This window comes from Adiantum capillus-veneris, chromosome 5 (genome assembly GCF_014529385.1).
Source record: "Adiantum capillus-veneris isolate H3 chromosome 5, ASM1452938v2, whole genome shotgun sequence".
NCBI lineage: Eukaryota > Viridiplantae > Streptophyta > Polypodiopsida > Polypodiales > Pteridaceae > Adiantum > Adiantum capillus-veneris.
In genome coordinates this window covers 20,084,361-20,092,995 of record NC_140935.1, presented here as the reverse complement: position 1 = coordinate 20,092,995, position 8,635 = coordinate 20,084,361, and the positions used below count along the sequence as shown (strand labels likewise).

The window sequence follows — 8,635 nt, the reverse complement described above, 5'->3', positions numbered from 1 at the left end:
TTTATGTATCTAAATTCTCATTGGATCTCTTTAAAGCCTATCCAATAGGATTCAAGCACATCATGAGGGCCACATGTGGATAAATTTTTCAACATGTGTCTTTTATGTTTTTTAAGTCATTTGATTTGAGTTGAATAATTCAAGCATGTATCTTTTACGTTTCTTAAGTCATTTGGTTTGAGCACTTAGTCAATTAAGCATGGAACGTTTTATGTCTCTTGAGACTTTATCTTTGAATTGAACACTTCAAAAACCTTAGTAATTTTAAGCATAAAAATCACCTCAAGCGTTGGGCAAGGTTCCCACAAACACTTAGCAAACCGACGAGCACCTCATGTTTGGGTAGGATTCCTACCTCAAGGTTAGCCCTAGCTTGTCTAAGGTCAAAGGACTTTTAACACTAATTGTTGGAGGTCTTTAATGAAGCTAAACCTAAGGTCTTTAAGTTCCATTAGGTAGCATTGCTCTTTAACATACCATCTCCCATTTGGACCCCTTTAACCTTGGCCCCGTGTTGAGACAGATCCATAAGCACATGTCTATATTTTAACCCTTGTTCCCGTTTATTCTCCCACATTAGATGATCAGTTTAATATGAGAAAATCATTTGGATTGGTTAGATATTAGATTTTATGATAGCTAGAAATTCTCAATTTATTGCAGATGAGTTTTCTGAGGTCCTTTGGCACCTCTTGCTAGTTTCGAATTAGCTTTTAGATCTCTACCATCAAATTTTCAATATTTCAAAGTTATGGTTGTTTTTGTCCAAAATATGGTTTTTAGTTGCTTTGATCTTTTCAGTTCAATTTGATGGTGATGGTTTCTACTTACCCTATTCTTATGTGCTAGAAAGATACATTAAATGAAAATAAACAAAACAATGAAAATAACTATCGTCACAAAAACGGTACGACACTCTAAAAGTAATGAGAAAATCGAAAAATGAGATGATCTTGGCTATTTCACTCACAACTCTCTTTACCTCTCGAGAATAGATCTAGCAAGTCTCTGACTTCTAAACTGTATCAAGTACTAAACCCCTATTTAGCTACTTTGTTGCTGGTGTAAATGGAATGGAAATACTAATCTTTGGACAACAGAACTCAAAATACGCAGTAGCCACTAAAGGTTCATTCTCAAGCAACGCCCTAATGTTAGCGGGTCATCGCGATCGACGTTTATAGCATAACTATCTGGCACTAACATACTTATGTCAATACTCAGAGAAGTGACTCGAAGATGTGGCATAGAGACTCTTTGAAGGTGTCAACCCTCAAAAAGTTAACCTATCATGCAAACACATTAACTCAACAAGCAAATTACGAGTCTTAAATCAAAAAAATTGTCTGTCTTGTTTCACTACTTTAGGTCATCACATCATTTCATTGACTAAACAGAATCGGATAGCCACGAAACTTTAAAGAAAGCTATATTAGGTCTAAAGGAACATGTCTACAAAGTGTGGTTACAATCTGACAAGGTATCAAAATCACGATCTATCATTTATTAGGTCACAAAAACTACAACAAAACTACCCAAATAGATCGCCCTAAAGTCTAATAACACTCTCCAATGGTCAAAATGTCATAAAATAATGATTTAAACACTCAAACTAAAGATAAGACTCGTATATGTGTATAAGAGGATCAAATCAAAACAACATGAATGCCATGAAGCGAACTCTTGATTGCCTCATTATAGTAAAGAGATCATCCAAACATGAGCAAACACCAAACCCAAGGCAATCACTTCATCAAAATTGGCCTATTTCAAGTGCGCTCAAGAGATTATCAATAATATCTCTAATCATCTATATTCACACTAATGTGTGAATTGAAAAAGCCTCACCCTTCTAATGTATACATAAAGTATATATTTTTGGAGAGAAAATAATCCCCTCTAGTTAACTTACATGATATGATATACGCTTTGGAAAGTGGATGCACTAGGGTTCCCAAACAAACGTAGATAAAAGATACATTAAAAAAACTTGGAATGAGGAACGAGAATAGAGCTGTTGCAATATCTATCTTCAGATCTTTATTGTTTAAGTTAGAATTACAAGGGAGGGAAGGTAGCTAATAACACTATGCTTCTCAAAACTTACAAAGTGTAGTTGCAAATCTTGCACATGTGAGAGAGAGCCCTTGGATGATTGTGGTTGTTGCACGTTAAATTTGTACCTCATCCCATTTAACCACCCTTTCATAATTACAAGGCATATCTGCACAATGGTGGGATGAGCGTATCATCTACATCTTGAGGTCACCATCAAGAGGACATAAAAAGAAGAATGCAAATATAGCGATCATAACGTAAGGACAAGCATTTGTTTACAAATGAAATTCATGTTCACCTTCCCAACTCTCTCATTACTGATAGTCACCACAAGAACACTTCCCAACAACCAATTATGAACACTTCCACTGGCATCAACCCAGCAACTACTTGCTAGCTCCTTCCATGAGACATTTTCCCTTCTCATGCATCAATGTTTTGGGCCTTCTCCTGCATGCCAGCAGCTGCACGCGTATTACTCATAGAGGCATATGCATTACATCCATCCCGTTGTGCTACGCGCTCAAAGGCAAACCTTCCAAGCTTCACATTTCCCCATTTTTGACAAGCACCCAGAAGAGCAGACCAAACTGAAGGACGATCAGATGATGGCATTGTCATAATAACTCTGATAGCTTTGTCAAAAAGCCTTGCGCGTCCAAAAAGATCAACCATGCAAGTGTAGTGTTCTGTGTTCGGTGCAATGCCATATTTTTTCTTCATGTTATCAAAATATGTCTCTCCCTCAGCCACAAGACCTGAGCGACTACATGCTTTGAGAACATTTACAAATGTTATTGCATCTGGGGAGATGCCCTCCTGTTGCATCCGACGAAAACAGTGCAGCGCTTCCTTGGCCAGCCCTTGTTTGGTATATCCTCCTATAAGTGCAGTCCAAGAGACTACACTTGGAGAGAAGCCCTCACTCCGCTTTCGCTGAAAACAGACTAATGCTTCCTTGACCTGCCCCTGCTGGGCATATCCTGAGATCAAAGCATCCCAAGAGACCGCATCTCGAACAGGAAGCTCTACAAAAACTTTTTGTGCTTTCAAAAGAACACCGCATTTAGCATACATGTCCACCAAAGCATTGCCGAGCATGATGTGTTTTTGCAAGAGCCCCTGACTAACAATCTCATCATGAATTTGTTTGCCCATGCCAGCATCTTGCATGATGCCACAAGCCTTCAAGATGCAAGCATAGGTAATTGCATCTGGAGAGAAGCCGTCACTTTTCATCCCATAAAAACAGCGCAGAGCTTCTCCAGCCTGCCCATGCTGGACATGCCCTGCAATAACTGTATTCCACGAGATAACATTCCGAACAAGAAGCTTGTCAAAAACTTTTTGTGCTTTTGTGAATACACCACACTTGGCATACATATCAACCAAAGCATTGCCAAGCACAACGTCTCTTTCCAATAGCCCCCGACTAACAATCTCATCATGAATTTGTTTGCCGATGCCAACCTCTTGCATAATGCCACATGCCTTCAAGATGTAAGCATAGGTAATGGCATCTGGAGAAAAGCCGTCTCTTCGCATACTTTGAAAACAGTCCAGAGCTTCTTTGCTCTGGCCATGTTGGACATACCCTGCAATAAGTGCAGTCCAAGAGATGACATCCCGAACAGGAAGCTCATTAAGAGCTTCTTGTGCTTTCATGAATACACCACATTTGGCATACATGTCGACCAAAGCATTACATAGTACGCTGTCCTTTTTCAAAAGCCCCTGACTAACAATCTCATCATGAATCTGCTTGCCCATGCCAATGTCTTGCATTATGCCACACGCCTTCAAGATGCAAGCATAGGTGATTGCATCCGGAGAGAGGCCCTCGCTTCGCATCCTTTCAAAGAAGCCCTTAGCTTTTTTGTCCTGTCCATGTTGGACATAACCTGCAATAAGTGCATTCCAAGAGACAACATTCTGGACAGGAAGCTCGTCAAAAACCTTTTTTGCTTTTGTTAATGCACCACACTTGGCATACATGTCGACCAAAGCATTACCGAGCGCACAATTTTTTACCGAGAGGCCCTGACGAAAAAGCTCATCGTGGATTTGTTCACCCATGCCAACCTCTTGCGTAATGCTACATGCCTTCAAGACACAAGCATAGGTGATTGCATCTGGAGAGAATCCATTGCTTCGCATCCTCCGAAAACAATTGAGCGCTTCTCCACCCCGTCCATGTTGGACATACCCTGCAATAAGTGCATTCCAAGAGACAACATCCCGGACAGGAAGCTCATCAATAACTTGTTGTGCTTTTGTGAAGATACCACACTTGGCATACATGTCAACCAAGGCATTGCCAAGCACCACATCTTCTCTCAAGAGCCCCTGACAAACGACCTCATCATGTACATGTGTGCCCATGTCAATGTCTTGCATGATGGCACATGCCTTCAAGGTGCAAGAATAGGTGATTGCATTTGGAGAGAAGCCCTCTCTTTGCATTTGATGAAAAGAACCCAAGGCTTCTTTGCCTTTACCAATTTGGACATACCCTGCAATAAGTGCATTCCAAGAGACAACATTTCGGCAAGGAAGCTCGTCAACAACTTGTTGTGCTCTCGCAAGTGCACCGCACTTGGCATACATATTGACCAATGTGTTCCCCAAGTAAATATCCTTCTGGAGTAACCCACTATTACGAATGCCAGCATGTATTTTGGTGCCTCGGTACAAATCCTTCTTTTTGGCACAGGCTTTTAGTGAGGTCATAAAAGAAAGGCGCATTACATTCACGATCTCATCATTCTCGTCCTCTCCGGGTGGTATTGCTTCTTGCGCAAATTTGTCAGGGGGTTTGAAGCTGCTCTGTAAACACAGTACCGGTGATACTTACCAAACCAGCATAATAGAAGAAAAGTAAATTGAGCGTTTGCGCGCGAGCGCACGCGTTGTTTGAGGTTGAACAGTGAATCCCGTTTACCTTGATGATAGAACGTCGTCCCGCAGATGTCGCCCCCATAGCTCTCTACTTCATGTTCTCCCATAGGCTCACCACGACACTAAGTGACACGGAGAGCGAGTAAGGGGATCGACGGCGAAGAAGTGGGGCGGGCTAACCACTACGTCCGCCCGTGCATGAGCTAACCACTACGTCGCCCGTGCACGAGAGCCATTTTACCTAATGTTTTAAATGCAAAACCTGAACTGACCTAGGACTAAACCCGAACGGGGCCTCTGACCGGGTTTAGTTTTAGATCGTATCGATAGTTGCACGTGGACTTCCCGTCCATTGATCCCCTCACCCCCCCTCTTAAATGCTCTGTGTCACTTAGTCATGAGGATAAGCTCATACAGGTGCCTTCACACAAAATGGTTTGGCGAGTGAGACTGGTTACACATTGAAGCTACGCCCGCTATTTCTACTAACTTTAAGCCAACAATTGCTTTACACGTCAAATTGGGCACTTACTTGTTTACAGGCGCCATGACCAAGCCTAGGGACTATCTAACACGGGCATTGAGGGGGTGGGATCTACGGTGGGATGAAGGAGAGTCGTAGATCATGGCAAAGTAATCTCGGGCGTGGCAAAGTCGTCTCGGGTATCCGAGATTACAAAAGGTAATCTCGGGTACGTGTTAGAAGCTGGACACACCCTACGAAAAATGACTGCTCGATGGATTATTATTTTTTGTAATTATTCATTTATTGAGAAAACCCGACATTTCACCTTTGTAAATATTGGAGCTTACAGAAGTTTCCAGATTGTATCCCAGTTTTGACATTTAAATTGAGTAGATGGTTAAATTGGAACATTAGGGTTTGAGATTGTAAGGTATTTATACCACTTTTTGACTTTAATAAAAAAACCTTTGTCATTTTAAAAAAGTTAAGTTTGTGAGTGAGCGTACTGTGAGAGTGAGAGCTTCATCTTGACGCTACGCACGCAGCGTTGATCGGAATCGAGAGCGAGAAGTGCAACGTGTTGCCCCGAAGAGTTACGCGCTGATACCTACATTGCGCGTGTACGGTCCGGTTTTGCGAGCTCGACCTATGAGCTTCATCTGGTGATTCGATGAGCATACATTATCCGTTTTCGCATTTCAGCATATCCATGCGTTCGCATTGAGTAGAGCTACACATTCGACACTTTAGCTTTCGAAAACGACGACCTGTAAAATTTGGCCAGATATCCTACGTGATTTTGCACCGGGTGTTTTGGGTTGGGATTTTGGTTCATGGACCTTAGGGAGAGCGACCTATTGGTGTTAGTAGGGTCTCCTTCAAATTCTGTGGCGTTTCGAAACCGTTTGATGGGTATTTGGCTCTAGAAATCGTTGTAGGAAATCTCCTCTTATGCACTCTTGAAGGCTATAGCTTAGACATTCGGTAGAGACCTCTGTAGGAATTAGTCGAGAGTCGGTCGAGTGTAGATTGACACCCTATGCTTGCTTCCACGCGCCTGTGGGTCGAGCTTCGTCCTTAGCTGACAAATTTTGCTAGGTGAGTTCTCGCTGTGCTGACGTCCGTCGCGGCGTATCCACCAACATTGGCGCCGCTGCCGATGACGAAAACCCTTGGTAGGTGACCGAAACTAGTCCTTGAGAATAGGGATTTTCTGGCTTGCCTAAGTCTCGGTTTACATTTAGATAGGATCAGAGGGTGGAGGACTCTCTAGGTCTTAGAGGGAGTCTAGGGAGCGTGTGTCTGGCTTAGATCCTTCGACTTAGGTAGACTTAGGTAGACTTAGATAGTTTTAGGTATTAGTTGAGTTGAAGAGTAGGAGTTTGAGTGGTAGAAGCGGTGAAAGGAGAGCTTGAGAGTCCGGAGAGACCAGGAAGCAACCAAAACACCATTATCACCATTTCACATGATGAATAGGAGTAGAGTAAGTAGGATATCATGATTTATGATCTAAAGCAGTTCATGCATGTTATACTTGCTGTTAGGTTCATCACAAGGGTGTAAAAGACGCAAAAGAGTGTTTGAAAGCTGAAGTGAAGTTCAAAAGTTGCTGTGAGTGTTTCTGATAGAGCTGCAGAGCATCAGGAGCATTTTTGTCAGGGAAAAAATAAATTTTAAACCAGAAGACATCCTACGCGTAGGATGTCTACAGGGTGATCTGGTGGAAATTTTGGAATTTTGAGTTGACCAGTGTGTTCAGAAGATAGGTTTTACCCTATTTTCACCTGGAAAGTGGAAATTTGACCATATCTTGACAGGATAAGGCCAGATAGACACAAATTGCTAGACATCCTACCCAAATTGTGCCAAGGCATTATTTTAAGACAAAAACCATAGGATGGCTGCATGAGCATGATCTGCATGATATATTGAGTGACTGAGAAAGGTTTCATCTCAATTGGGTGAGAAAATTAAGTTCTAAGCAGACTTTAGCATCTTTGACTGAAAAAGGCTAGAACAGCTAAAATTGGGGTCTTTTGAAATCCAAACCAAAATCTAAGCATAGCACTGGATTGCTGACATCAAGGGGAAGTTGTGGATCAAGTGTGGAGTCAAACAGGCCAAAAAGACATCCTACGCATAGGATGTGTTTTGTGTGATTTGGGACTCCAAACCCAAATTTGAGCATACCAAAGTGTTAAGCAACTCAAGAGGAGTCTGTGCTTTGCATTTGAAGCCATTTTGAGCAATAAGACATGCTACGTTAGAATGTCTAATGCATGAAATTGAAGCCAGAAACTGACTGTGGGCATAGCAGGGTGTTGTATAGCCTGAGGCAAGCCTCCTAGTCAATTTTGGTCCAAATTGGAGTTGATTTGACTGGTCAGACCAACATCAGGCTGCTGGAATAGATTTCTGATCCATTGACCAGCTTATAGGTGTCCAAATCAAAAAGTAAAAACAGTTGTGGACTCAACACATCAAGGGGAGTCTATAGTGCAAAAATCCAGGCAAAACAGAGAAGGAGACATCCTACGCGTAGGATGTCTACAGGGGCTTAGTGAAGAGAAAATTTGATTGTGGTTATACAGTGATGTTCCATTTGACTTCAGAGTTCCAGAACCTCTTTCAGAAGTGAATTTGGACCTTGTTTGACCTTTTGATGGAGCAAAGACTAAATTAAGACTTTTCAGATAAATTGATCAACATTCGAGGGAAGTACAGTTCCAGATTAGCAGACCTAATCCAGAATATCAGAAGTGTATAAATACAGTAGTGGTTGAGGTTAACTCTCCAGTTATACCAATCATTACTAAGACCACCTCTAGCGGTTAAATGCTTTGATTCAATTGCCGAAATTAAACACTTGTGTACAGGTATATTCAGCAGCAAAGCAAGAAGTTGTGCGAAAACTGATCTTTTGCCAGGTGAGTGGTTGGATTTGTGTTAAGTTGCATTGCTAAGTTTGATGAATTTAAGATCAGGAAGTCACACTTTTAGAGACCAAAAGGTAGCACGTGATCAAGGTAGCTTAGTGTCCACCGAGGAGAGTGTAACTCAGGCAAGGCTAGATCCACTAGCACCGATTATTGAGGAGGGTAGTGATACTGACACTTCATCAGACAAATCCTTCTTCATGATGGGTAGTCAACAGCCAGGAGGTTTCACCTATGACGGACCAATGCCAGGAGGAAGCACCTCCTTAAATCCTTT

The 8,635-nt window shown here is 41.9% G+C and overlaps 1 pseudogene across 1 annotated transcript; it reads right to left on the bottom strand.

Annotated features, from left to right (window-relative positions):
• Positions 1-1,951: 1,951 nt before the first annotated feature.
• On the bottom strand, positions 1,952-5,179 carry LOC147456971 (pentatricopeptide repeat-containing protein At4g18520, chloroplastic-like; annotated as a pseudogene). The gene is made up of 2 exons (XR_015188063.1): positions 5,000-5,179; positions 1,952-4,884 (listed from the first exon to the last, which is right to left on the bottom strand). The product of XR_015188063.1 is annotated as a pentatricopeptide repeat-containing protein At4g18520, chloroplastic-like (transcript).
• Between the last annotated feature and the right edge of the window lie 3,456 nt (positions 5,180-8,635).